Source organism: Quercus robur, chromosome 9 (assembly GCF_932294415.1).
Source record: "Quercus robur chromosome 9, dhQueRobu3.1, whole genome shotgun sequence".
Classification (NCBI taxonomy): Eukaryota; Viridiplantae; Streptophyta; class Magnoliopsida; order Fagales; family Fagaceae; genus Quercus; species Quercus robur.
In genome coordinates, this window is record NC_065542.1 from 47,268,488 (window position 1) to 47,283,214 (window position 14,727).

Below are 14,727 nucleotides of genomic sequence, written 5' to 3' on the forward strand. Positions count from 1 at the left end.
TGATATATTGATTTATGATTAACCTATAATTTGGATTGATTTGGCTGCATATGCCAAAAATCTTAATACAAAAAATGCCAAAAATCTTAATAGGCTTGAATTGGCTGCCCAATAATGCCTTGAATGGCTTGAATTTGGCAAAAAAATCTTAATGGCCTTAAAATAAAAAAATAAAAAATTGGTTGGGCCAAATTTGGGCCCAAGCGGTTAAATGGGGCCCGTGGGGCGGGTCCGAGCCCCGGAAAAAAAAAAAAAAAAAAAAAAAAAAAAAAAAAAAAAAAAACGACTAATAATCGGGCCAGGGCCAGGTCCAGGTCGCAGGTCTTGGCCTGCAGTCAAGTCTAGGTATGCAAAGACCCGGCCCGAACTCGGCCCATTGCCATCCCTAATTAGGATGAAAGAGGGTGATGAATGGAAAACTGCATTTAAAACTAAATATGGATTGTATGAGTAGTTGGTAGTGCCTTTTGGTCTAACTAATGCTCCAAATACATTCATGAGGTTAATGAATCATGCATTGCATGCATTTCCAGGTAGATTTGTTGTGGTCTATTTTGATGATATTTTGGTATATAGCAAGAACTTAGATGAGCATATCAATCGTTTGTATTGTGTACTTGATGTTTTGAAAAAAGAAAAACTATATGCCAATTTAAAGAGATGTGCCTTTTACATGGACAAAGTTGTGTTTCTTGGTTTTGTTGTTAGTGGAAAAGGAATTGAGGTGGATGGGAAAAAGGTGAAGGCTATCAAGGGATAACCCTTACTTAAGTCAATCATGAAGATAAAAAGTTTTCATGATTTGACTAGTTTTTATCGGCACGATTTGTCAAAGATTTCAGTATGCTAGCTGCACCACTCACAACAATTGTTAAAAAATCTGTGGGTTTTAAATGGGATAGTGAGCAAGATCGTGCATTTATTGAGATTAAAGAAAGGTTATGTGATGCTCCTTTATTAGCATTACCTGATTTTTTGAAAACTTTTGAAATTGAGTGTGATGCCTTAGGAATAGGATGCAGGAGAAGTGGCCTATAACCTATTTCAATGAAAAGCTAAATGGGGCAGCTTTAAGCTACCTGACATATGACAAGGACCTTTATGCATTGGTGAGAGCATTAGAGACTTGGCAACATTACCTTTGGAAAGAATTTGTCATTCATATCAACCATGAGTCTTTGAAGCACTTGAAAGGACAAGGTAAGTTGAATAGAAGATATGCCAAGTGGGTATAATTCATTGAGACCTTCCCTTATGTAATTAAATACAAACAAGGTAAGGAAAATATTGTGGCTTATGCATTATCAAGAAGGTACTCCCTTGTCTCTACTTTAAATGCAAAGTTATTAGAATTTGAATATGTTAAGGAATTGTATGCTGATGATGATGACTTTGCTAGTGTATATGAAGCATGTGAGAAGGCAGCGTTTGGAAAGTTCTATAGACTAAATGAGTACTTGTTTAGAGAGAATAGACTTTGTGTGCCTAATAGTTCTGTGCGTGAGTTGCTTGTGCGTGAAGCACGTGAAGATGGTTTAATGGGTCATTTTGGTGTAAGAAAGAATTTAGATGTGTTGCATAAACATTTTTTTTGGCCAAAGATGAAACGTGATGTGGAAAGAGTTTGTATTAGATGTGTTACCTATAGGCAGGCCAAATCTAGAGTCTTACCACAGGGATTATACACTCCTCTGCTCGTACCTAGTGTGCCTTAGGTCAATATTTCTATAGATTTTGTTTTAGGCCTGCCTAAGTCAAGGAAAGGTAGAGATTCGATTTTTGTGGTTGTTGATAGGTTTTCTAAGATGACACATTTCATATCTTGCTATATAACCGATGACGCAACCCACATCATTGATTTATTATTTAAAAAGATAATACGACTCCATGGTGTTCCTAGGAGTATGGTGTCTGATTGTGATATTACGTTCTTTAGCTATTTTTGGAAAGTCTTGTGGGGAAAGTTGGGGACTAAATTATTGTTTTCAACTACTTGTCACACCCAAACAAATGGACAAACCAAGATAGTGAATAGAACTTTATCTACTTTGTTGCATACTATACTTTGGAAGAACTTGAAAAATTAGGAGGATTGTTTGCCATTCATTGAGTTTGCATATAATCAGAGTGTTCATATATTGACCCAAGGCAGGCCAAATCTAGAGTCTTACCACAGGGATTATACACTCCTTTGCTCGTACCTAGTATGCCTTGGGTCGATATTTCTATAGATTTTGTTTTAGGCCTGCCTAGGTCAAGGAAAGGTAGGGATTTGATTTTTGTGGTTGTTGATAGGTTTTCTAAGATGACACATTTCATATCTTGTCATATAACCGATGATGCAACCCATATCGCTGATTTATTCTTTAGAAAGATAGTACGACTCCATGGTGTTCCTAGGAGTATTGTGTTTGATTGTGATTTTAAGTTCCTTAGCTATTTTTGGAAAGTCTTGTGGGGAAAGTTGGGGACTAAATTATTGTTTTCACCTACTTGTCACACCCAAACAAATGGACAAATCGAGGTAGTGAATAGAACTTTATCTACTTTGTTGCGTACTATACTTTGGAAGAACTTGAAAAATTAGGAGGATTGTTTGCCATTCATTGAGTTTGCATTTAATCGGAGTGTTCATTCTACTACTAATTTTTTATTATTTGAGATTGTTTATGGTTTTAATCCACTAACTCCTTTGGATTTGCTACCTTTGCTAGTTAATGAAAAGACTAGTTTGGATGGTCAAAAGAAGGCTGAGATGGTGGAGAAACTCCATGAAAGTGTATGGCAAGACATAGAAAAGAAAAATGAGCAATATGTGGCCAAACCCAACAACGGCCGTCGACAAGCCATCTTTGAACTGGGTGATTGGATTTGGGTGCTTATGAGAAAGGAAAGATTTCCAGCCCATAGGCGGTCCAAGCTACATTCTAGAGGGGATGGTCCATTTCAAGTTCTTGCGAGAATCAATGATAATGAATACAAGTTGGATCTTCCAGGCGAGTATAATATTAGTGCTACATTTAATGTTTTTGATCTTTCTCTTTTTGATGTAGGAAACGATTTGAGGACGAATCCTTTTGAAGAGAGAGGGAGTGATGAGAATCAACAATAACCATTAAAGGATCCATTGCATATTCTAGTTGGGCCTATTACTAGTGCAAGATCCAAGAAGATCAAAGAAGCACTTAATGGGCTTATTTAAGAGATTTGGGCTGATTCTAAAATGGGGCATTCCAAGCTTGGCCCAAAGGAAGTTGAAGGCGTAATCAATTTAATCCAAGCTATTGATAGGGTTGATCTTGCTTAATTGGGCGTAATTTCCGTAGCAATGGTGTGGATTAATGGTTGATTGACTTTCCAGTTTCATGCCAATTAATTGGTTGACTGACTTGCCTTCCTTAGGCATGATTTCCTTGCCCAATTTTGTCTATTTTTGGCATGGAGGAGCTACTAATTTCAGACCAAATCAACCTTAATTATTGGCTTCTATTATTTAGTCCTTTTTTAGCTATGTTTTATAAATAGCATGCACTCACTGTACTCAGGGATGGATTTTTGAATGAAAAATCAAGTAAAAACGTGAGGTTGCTTCTTCTGTTGGTTCTTCAAAGAACTTGTGAACTTATCAAGGATTCTTTCTTGTAGTGTTCAAATTTAATACCTTCAATTCGTGATTTAATTATAATCATTGGGTCGAGGTTTGTTACTTTATTCCTTTGGTTCATGTTTCATTTATAGACGTTGGGTCGAGGTTTTCTATCAAAAATATGAATTTTAGCTTTCTTGGGCAAGTATTCCAATATTGTTTTTTGGGTCTCAAAGCATGTCAATTGAGGTTCGCATCATTAGCCTTCCACTTGGAGGGTTTGGGTTCATTTCCCTTGAAACTTGTCCCATCAAGACTTCACTAGAAGGTTCCTACACCAGGCTATGAGCTGTAATGACACTGTTTAGGGGCCATTTCCTCATTAATGTGGCCAGCTAAGTGGGTTCAGAGCATTGAATGTGTAGGTGATGGATGTTTTATCTGGATTCTTCCCTTCTTTGCTTGACAACAAATCTTCCTTATCTTCCTCGGTTTATGAGCGATGGTCTTTAAACTGGTCCTTGGCCCTTCCAAGGACACGTTAGTATCCTCGGGGTCTTCAGCATTGTAGTCTTCCTGTGCTTTTGATAAGTTGCTTATATCTTTCCCAAGGGCTTGCTGCTAGTGCCTTCTGAGGTCTATTCTTTTGACACTAGATTTCTCTCACTTGCCCTTGTCCTTGGATTCTCGTCCTCCCACAATTATCATGATAATTCTCTTTAAGAAAATGAGAAATTTGAATAATATATTTGGAAACTTAAAAAATTTATTGGTAAAGAAAAAAATTAGGAAACATATCAAATTAGTCATGCCTAGTCCACTTCGGTTTATATGCTCCATTTCGGTCCATTTGATTTACTTCGCTCACTTTGGTCTAATTTGCTTCCAAGATTGAAAACATAAAAATTATATATTATTAAAAATAAAGTGATGGAAATTAATTTTTGAAATTTTTTAATTTTTAGGATGAAAAATTATAATAAAATTTAGGGAATAAATTATACATATTCAGTATAAGTTTGTTATGAATTTTGATTATCATGAGAATCTCCTTTAAGAGAATGAAAAATTTGAATAATTTATTTGAAATTTAAAAAGTTTAGCTGAAAAAGAAAAATACACAGCATATTATAACATACTTTTGAAGAATATGTATCACCTTATACAGGAATAATATCAATAAAACACACCAAATAATAGAATGATATATTGGTAGTCATAGATATAGAAAGATGAAAAATAATTTTAAAAATTGTCTAATTTTTAGGGAGAACAAAATTATCTTCAACAAATTAGAGAGAACAAATTATACATTACATTAAATTTACAAAATGATTATCTATTCCCACGTATCGGGTGGATCTGTGACTAGTTATGAATAATACTTCAATCCTTTGTTCTTTTATTATTTACGGAGAATTACAAATATCTATCTCGAAAATTCAAAGTATTTGAAGGCCTTTTCAATTGAATAAAATAGTTGAGGGCGTGACCGTATATAAATCCTTAATGGTACAGATATCTACTTCAAAATTCAAAGTAGTTGAGTGTCTTTTTTGGCTAATTAAAGTAGTTGGGATCGAGATCTTGTACAATTGCACCATGCAATTACCCCATTTTCTTCACAATTTTTTTATTTTATTTTTATTTTTTACATTTTAAACTTTTTTACTTCAAATTTATACTTATTTTTAATTTTTTATTTAATGGTTGAGATTGAAAGTTGCTTATCAGGTTACCCTTGGTATTACATCGGATCCCAATCCAATTAGTTAAGATCTAATCATATATAAATCCTTCTGTTAGGTATCATTAAGTTGTGTCATTAGCAAGGAGGTAATTATATGTGGGATCCACTTTCCGTCACTAGTGGTGAGCCGCAGTGTTGGCTTCAAGAATTTTTTTAGGGTAGTTATTAAAAACTTAAATTAAACAAAATTTAATAAAAATAAAACTTGAATATATTAACATTAAAAAAAAATCTCAAATACATAAAGTTTTAAAATTTTCTTCTATGAGTTTTTCATATTTGGAATTGCTATATGATAGCTTCATTATTAATGCTATCAGTTACATCTTTTTCAATACACACAATAAAGTAATCATTAATTTATTGATCTCTCGTTTAGTTACCAAAATCTTGCTTAAATAAGTAACAATATAAACAATATGCATCATCATTTTTTATGATATGTTCCAACCAATATTTTGTATTCTTTAAACTGATCAGTGCAATGCTCCACTAATTTCTTTTTTAGGGAAATCATGGTTAAGAAGTTGACAAGAACATTGTTGTAAATATGCTCTATTTATTTTCTTCTTATCATTAGGATAAAAAGATGAGACATTTTCTCATAGCTTAGAATTTTAAACTTAGAAAATAAATTTTGCAATAAAAGTGATTTCCTTATAAGAATTTTGTCAATAGTGCTAACAAAAGAAAAAATAGTAAACTATAAGTTCATTCAAAATATTCAACTTAGGCATTAAACCGTTACATTAATTATTTTCAATAAAGTATTGAAAAATTATTTTAGTGCATATGTGTATGTACATATGTATCACTTAAATCCAATAAATTCAACTACAACTAGAGCAAACACTAACTAACTAGCTATTAGAAAATATGCATTTATATATATATATATATAGCAATTTAAAAATACATCTTTTGAAAAAAAAATTAAATATCACAATTAGACATTTGATTTAATCTTTTAGACTAATTTATTTGTTTGGACAATATTTGAGAAATGTTATTTCCACAAAATTTTCACAACAAATCTTAGTAGGCAATTGTTATTGGTTCTAATTTACATGTCACTAATTTTTTTTTTTTTTTTTTTGTTCATTGGTAACAACCTACTATTTAGAATTTGTTGTAAAAATATTGTGAATATAGCATTTTTTGCAATTTTTTTGTTCAATCTTTAACGAGTCAAAATTTTGGAGAGGTCAAATTTTATTTTTAATGGGCTCAAATTTTTTATTTAGAATGTTCAAGTTTTTTTTAAAAGTGGTCAATTTTTTTTTTCTAGGGTAATCAACAATCCATATTAATTTAAAATTCATTTTTTTAAGAGAGAGAGAGAGAGAGAGAGATATATATATATATATATATATTTATATATATATATATTCCCAAGTTCAGGTGGTTCTGTGACCAATCATATATAGCTGCCCCTGGTGAGCTGTCACTAGTAGTGAGCACAAATAGTGATTTACACAAGCTGACAATTCTTTTCTTTTCTTTTTTTTTTAAGTTTTTTCTGTTATTTATTTTTATTTTTATAATTGACTGACCATTAAAAAAAAAAAAAAAAAAAGAAGTTGTTTTGAAATTTTAGGCCCTGTTTGGTATACCTACTTAAACACATGTTTTCAGTTTTTAAACAACATTACATGTGTTTTTACATACTTTTTCATCAACACGTATTTTCATACATATTTTCAAACACATGTTTTCAATTTTCAAATACATATACCAAACACTCTCTTAGTTTTGAAAAGATTCAGAGAATCCGAACAAGCCTCCACGTTACCAAATTTTAAGGAAGACCTTTATATTCTAAGTGAAGTAGTTGATGATTAGTCAAGACATCTATGGGTTAAGTTGCGCAAGACAACAAGAGTGAATTAAACAAATTCTCATTATATTGTCTTCAAATTTTACCTTAGCGAACTCATATTATCATAACAGATATAGATTGATGGAGATATATATTTACTTCATCCCATTGTTGTTGTTGTTGTTTTTTTTTTTTTTTTTTTTTTTTAAGTAGAATGATTATGTTAGACAAATTGCCACTTTCTTTCTAATTTTGATTGCCTAACTTTTTAAGATTTTCATTTATAATACTAATAAAATGGCAAAAAACGATAAAATTTTATGGAAATTAACTTAACCGTCCTCTAGGATTTTGAGATAAGAAAAAAAACCAAAAAAAAAGAAAAAAGAAATCAATTGATACAAAGAACCAAATAAAATACAAATCTGGCCCAGGTCCTATAATCTTTCCAAATCCAACCACCAAAAATTTATAACAAATTCCCACAGATCAAACTCCTTAAAAAAGGCTCCACCAAAAAAAAAAAAAAAAAAAAAAAAAAAAACAAATCAGCTATATATAAGGGAAAATAATCTTTCTAAATTAGATTCCTTTTTTATGTAAATCAGAATTAAGCACTACAAATTATATATAAATATATAAACTTATCCTTTATGAATTATTTTGAATTACAAAAATTTGAATTTAAATAATTGATTGATTACATGACTAATGATTTTTGACAACCTTGAAATTTTGCAAGCATAGAAAGTATATGAATATAATGTAATTCAATGGTTGATTAGTCAAAATGTACATCCAATAATAAGTTATTAAGTAGTGTAACATTGGTTAAAGTTACACTTGGTATAACTTGAACCCAACCCATATATATATATATATGATATCGCAGAAGCCTAAAGAAAGCACACACGATACTTTCTTGATGGAATAGAAACTAAGTTGTTAGTTCTTGGTAGTAAACCTTGAATTCACGAAAAGTTTCCCTGAATCCACAAGGAGAAGAAAACTGGAATCTACTAGAAAAATAATTTGACAAAAGTTTGTGTTCATTGATAATAGTCTAATTTGCCTCTAACGGCTACAAAACATATAAATACTGAGAAAAACGTCTAAAACCCTAATTCGCACTAATTACGCGATTAGGTGATAAAATACCAAAATTTACCAAAAATTGGAAAATTAAATTAAATGTAGAATCATAAAATACTGACCTTAAGGATCCTCCCAAAATAGACGGGATTTTATTCTGACTTTTAAACTAAAAGTTATTAAGGAAAAACAAATATTACAATAAATAGTAAAAACATTGTCTTCGGGACCTTAATGAATGAATTCGCCTAAATTTTGGCGACAATCATGTCATGAATCTAGATCAGAATGCTGTTTCCTTTCAACGTGTCAAATTTCATGCAATTCGAACACTATCACCTCGATGGCCTCTATTGGCACCTCTTTGATCTTGCGTTGTGACTTCCTGCTCCCCTACAGGTCTACAAAGGCATGTGTTATTGTTCTACATCAATATGCACACACACATACTAGCTTCATCACATGTGTTTCATGCGTGCAATGAGGCTTTTTTTTAGATTTAGTATCATAATTTTCTATTCATCTCAATTGAGATGTTTCTCTATTCTATCCAATTAAACCACAAGCATAGTGATTTTTATCATGGACATAAAAAATACATTCATTAAAATGAAAAAAGAGGTGGTACAAATAGATGTGAAGAGAAAACAATTCAAACACCAACATAAATAAATCATTAAAAAGAAAAAAAAGCAGTACATTAAAAATCACATTTTTTTAATAATTCAAAAATAAAGAAGAAGAGATTTGAAAAAAATAAAAACAAAAACCAAAAAAGAAAAAAGAAAAAAAAAGTGAGATTAGAATTTAGAAGAAGAAGAGAGAGAGAGAGAGAGAGAGAGACAGAGAGAGACAGAGATGTTTAAGTGTTGATAAAGGAGAAAAAAGGAGAAGAAGAAAAAAAAGTGAAAACATTGGGCTTAGTGGTCCTATTTTATAGCAAAAAAAAAAAAAAAAAAAAAAAAACCTATTTCTCTATTTTTTATATATAATTTTTATTTTAGAAATCTAATTTATAAGTAGATAAAATAATTTGAAAATCAATTGGAGAGTTATATTTTTATTGGATTGTTATTTAGTTTTATCTCTACTTAAATATAGGGATGTAGAGGCATTCTGGAACAAAAAAAATGACGATACCAAATAGGAAAAAAACCCTTAAATTGTAATATAGATATAAGAAAAAAAAAATTGATAAAAGAATTCTCTCCATAGTCTCCACGCTGCAACGCCTCTAAACATGAGTGTTTGAATTGATAAATTAGTGGACTAGATTTTCATAAAGTTTATATAGTTTCTTAATATATTGTTGTTTATTTCTTTTTGTTTAGGCTTCATAAGCATTGATTGTGGCAATTCCGAGAATTGGACATATGTAGACACTGATACTGGCATTTCCTATGCTCCTGATGAAGCTTATATAGACAGTGGGATTAACAAGAACATCTCTTCTGAGTATATGTATCCAAACATTCTCGACCTGCCTTACCCACTTTCTGTTCTTAGAAGTTTTCCTCTTGGAAACAAAAATTGTTACACCTTAAAGCCCACCGCTGGAAAAGGCAATTTATACTTGATAAGAGCTTGATTCTTGTATGGAAACTATGATGGACTAAACAAGTTCCCGGAATTTGACATCTATTTTGATGTCAATCTTTGGACCTCGCTAAAATTTAGAGAAGCTTCTGAGCCTGTTATAACTGAGATTATTGGTTATGCACAATCAGACAACATTCACATTTGTCTCGTGAACAAAGGCTTGGGAACTCCTTTTATTTCAGCATTGGAGCTTAGACCTCTAAATAATTCAATTTATGATACCGAGTTTGGGACATCTGCTTCATTAGTACTCTTCCAAAGATTGGATGTTGGATCAACCAATGGAAGTGGTAGATATAAAGATGACATTTACGATCGCCCTTGGTCCTCCTGCTTGCTCCCTACTTGGGATTCAATCAGTACTTAAATAGCGATAAATAATAATGATAATGGTTTTCAAGCACCACAGGAAGTCATTCGGACAGCTGCTAGGCCAGCAAATGATAGTGAACCCTTGGGATATTATTGGAAAAGTGATGATCCTAACTCTCAGTTTTATGTTTACTTGTACCTTGCTGGGAAAAGAGCACTGGATTTCTATATACAAAACGGAGGATTCATCCCTTCCACCTATCCTCAATGCTGTTGAGACTTACTTGGTTAAACAGCTGGATGAATCGCCACCATTCAGTGAAGATGGTAAGATTTCTTGTATTATTATTATTAACTGTAATGCTAAAGTTCCATGCTCGAATTTGAATGATATTATGGGTGTTTTTGGTGAAGCAACTCTGAGGAATATTGGATTTAATAATGAGTTTAATATACAATTTCATCGGATATTAATTTACTAAATGCAGTCGATGCTGTCATGAACGTCAAAACGATGTATAAGATAAGCAAAAACTGGGTGGGTGATCCCCGCGGACCAAAGAATTACTCTTGGGAAGGTCTAACATGCCATACAATGGTTCAGTTCCTCCACGGATAATCTCAATGTTAGTCATTCTCGTCTGAACAATATTGATACTACATCTCTGATTGAAAACGTCATTATTTAGGAGCTGTTTTTCTACCTTGAATAGGAACCTGACCTCATGTGGTTTGATTGGGACGATTGCAGCTTCCTTTGCAAAGCTCTCATTACTGGAATCCTTGTAAGTACACATTCAAAATGTTTTGTTGCGTGACTGTTGTGCTAGCCCTAACTTGATGAAAATAAGGATTAATCCTTTCAAGATTTAGCGTTTCTTTCAACAACTTGCAATATCTAATAAGGAAAATACTTTTGTCTCAGGGATTTATCATACAATGGCTTAACTGGACCAGTGCCTGAATTTTTGGAAGAACTCAAATATTTCAAGTTCCTGTAAGATCTGGAGCATTGGAATTGTAATTTTAATACAATTAAGAACACATATCTATAAGGTTGAATTTATTCAACCATCTAATTGGCTTTATTCCGTGCCAAATTTGATTGTAATTCAGCATTTAGTAACCTTGTATTTAGGTGGGTTTGTTGTAAGGGTAGTGAGTGAGATAGAGTGAAGATTGCTCAAGAGTGTGCAAGAAAACAGAGTGTCGCGGCTGGGACTCGCGGGTGGACTCGCGGTTGCAAGCCGCCAGAAGCTGCACACGTGCCAAGCATGCTGGAAGATGAACAGTCATGCTAGCTGGAGCACTACAGGACAAAACAGGACAACTGGCCATACGGTTAACTCGCGACTGGATCTCGCGACTTGGTCAAGCCGCGAGCCACCCCTGTTTTGCCAAAAACCTGACGTTTCACATTTCTCTCCACTCTAGTATAAATACCCCTTTAACCCACGATTGAAAGAGAGCTTCTAGAGAGAATTTTGAGAGAGAAACCCTAAAGAAAAACAAGATTGTTTTACACACAATCCCTACCTTAGAGTCTCATCAAATTCCCTCACTCTCTTCCTCTCCATTATCAAAACCTTGAGAGGCATTATACCAAACCTGGTTCTCACCATTATCATCTCTGTGAGACAGTCGTTTGGAGTTCTGGGAAGCAGTTAGGAAGGAGCCAATCTTCATTGGTTGATGCTACGGTGTAGTAGCGGAATCCGGGAAGCTAGAAAAGAAAAAGGTTCGGCGCAACCTCGTTGGAGCAAGAAGCTTGGAGGGCTTAGGTGCACTGGGTAGATTAGGCTTGGAGGGTCTATTGCTGTCCTTGTATCCCAACTGTATTTTCTAGTGGATTGATTACCGCTTGGAGGGCGGCGGAGAGGTTTTTCGCCGAGGTCTTCGGTTTCCTCTTCGATAACACATTGCGTGTTGTCTTTGTGTTTGCATCTTCCTTCCTCTCTATCTCTGCCTTTATATTATCTGCTGTGATTTTATTATGTTATGGCTTAGATAGTTTTTATCCTATTTCACATTATAGCATATGTTAAGTTTCCGCACACTTGTTGTTTAACATATTGCTTGTGTTGGTTAAGTTAATTTTTGGGGGTCTAAACGTTCAAAAGTGTATTGGTACACGTTTTTGAACTTTCAATTGGTATCAGAGCGGGTACACTGCTGTTTGGTTTCATTACCATTGTGTGATCCTTGACTCCCTTTTGAGATGGATAGGTCTCAATCCCTAAATGCACCTCCATATTTTGATGGTAGTAATTATGCTTTTTGGAAGGTTCGTATGAGAGCTTTTTTGTGTTCTATTGATGAATCCGTGTGGGATGCTGTTGAGATTGGTTGGACCAAACCTGAGGCAGCCAAATCCACATGGGATAAGGCAGCACTTGCTGCATCTAATGCTAACAGTAAAGCACTAAATGCTATTTTCTGTGGTGTGTCTCCAGATGAATTTCACAGGATTTCTCACATTACCATTGCCAAAGATGCATGGGAGATTCTGGAAACAACTTATGAAGGCACGAAGAAAGTGAAAGACACCAAGTTACAAATGCTGACCACTCGGTTTGAGGAGCTTAAAATGAGTGAGGATGAGTCTTTTGACTCTTTCTATGGGAAGCTAAATGAGGTGGTTGTCAGTAAGTTTAACTTGGGGGAGAAAACGGAGGACTCAAGGATTGTAAGGAAGATCCTTCGATCATTGCCGGAAAGTTTTCGTGCTAAAGTGACAGCCATTGAAGAGAGCAAGGATCTTGACGACATCAAGGTACAGGAGCTGGTTGGTTCTCTGCAGACTTATGAGATGTCGCTGCCCAATCAACGGAAGAGTAAATCCCTTACTCTAAAGACCATTAATGAGAAGGTGGAAGATCAAGACTCATCGGGAGAAGATGTGGTTGACAAAGATGTAGCATATCTTGTTAAAAATTTCAGAAAGTTTTTGAAATTCAAAAATAATGGAAAATTTGATGATAAGAGAAAATTCCAAAATTCTGGAAGGGAGAAGAGGGATTTCAAAAAGAAAGATGGAAAAGAATCCCAATCCACACAAGGTGTCACTTGTTTTGAATGTAACGGGCATGGACACTTTAAGAAGGAATGTCCTAATTATTTGAAATCGAAAGGCAAGGTGTATGCCACGACCTTGAGTGACTCAGATTCGTCTCACTCAGAATCTGAAGAGAGCTGTGATGGAGAGGGGAACTATTAAGCTTTCATGACTATTGCTCATGTTGAGTCTTCGGATGAGTTGAATTTGCTTGTTCAAGACCTTGGAGAACATAGTGATGATGAATCACTAGGAATTGTTGAAGAATCAGAAGCTGAAGAAGAAGAAAGCACAGCAAATCTTCAAGAGAATTACAACTCACTCTTGGAGAAGTCGGGTGAATACACAAGGGTAGCCAAGGCTGCTGTGAGAAAAATGAAGAAGGCTGAGGAGGACTACAAAAGTCTCCTAATCCGGTATAGGGAGGCCAAATGCGAGATTGAAACACTGAATGGTGAGCTGTCCGAAGCTTACACTAAAGTGAGATTTCTTGAGAACGAGGTTGTGCAAGCAAATGCTAAAATAGAGAGGGTCACCACCAAGAAGCTAGATGATGTTATATCTTCTCAAAAGAGCTTTTCAGACAAATCCGGACTGGGATATACCGGAGGAAGTAGTTCATCTGGAAATGTCACTAAAGAAGTGAAGTTTGTAAAGGCCAAAGATCCAGTTGTAGCTGACCTTACTGGTGTGAAGCTCGAGGTGGAGGAGAAGAAGAATGTGGTGGACCAACGGATGCTGAATCATCGTAATCAGTCTGTGGACAGGTCTGAATCTCGTGCCAAGTCACGTCCACGACCACAAAGAGGTCCTAGAGGAACTTATGTGTGCCATTATTGCGGACTTCAAGGACACACTCGACCAAATTGCCAAAAGCTGAGAGCAAAGAACAGTGCAACTCCTCAAAGGTCAGAAGGACCCAGAAATGATAGGAGAATTTGGGCAGGTGATCAATCTAGAGATCAAAATGGAGATCCCGGAATGATGAACGTGATGAAGATGATTGGTGCATTCACCAACTACTTGGAAAGCTTCTCACGAAGGTTTGAAAGCCCTAACTCCCGTACCCATTCCTTTAAGGAAATCACCCCAAATGCAAGTGACGTGTGGGTGAAAAGGGGTACTCATGCATAAGCATTACAACATGTCCATACATTAATACTTCCTATGCTTTGTGACTATGGTTGTTTGGTAAGCTTGTTGTTTTTGATGTTGGTTGTTTGCTTGTCTTCTTGTGAATATTTCTTAATTCTGTTTTATCAATCTTTTTGTTTCTTGTGTCAAAAATCCAAAAATCACATAAAAATTAGAAAATCAAAAAGCTTGATTGACTGTGTTGAGTTTTGTCTTAAAACTTCTTTTGCCTTGTACCTTTGTGCTAATGGCTTTGTGCATTTTCGAGCATTGCTTGTTTTCATGCACTCATATCACTGTGGGAAAAATCTTGAAATCTATATGATTGTTGTAAATAGATCTTCAAACTTGTCATGAATGATTAGTGAATGGTTATGTTG

At 34.3% G+C, this 14,727-nt stretch overlaps 1 pseudogene; it reads left to right on the forward strand.

The window, feature by feature from the left end:
• The first annotated feature begins 437 nt into the window (after positions 1–437).
• Positions 438–14,727, forward strand: part of LOC126701129 (probable LRR receptor-like serine/threonine-protein kinase At4g29180) — a 38,040-nt pseudogene continuing 23,750 nt past the window's right edge.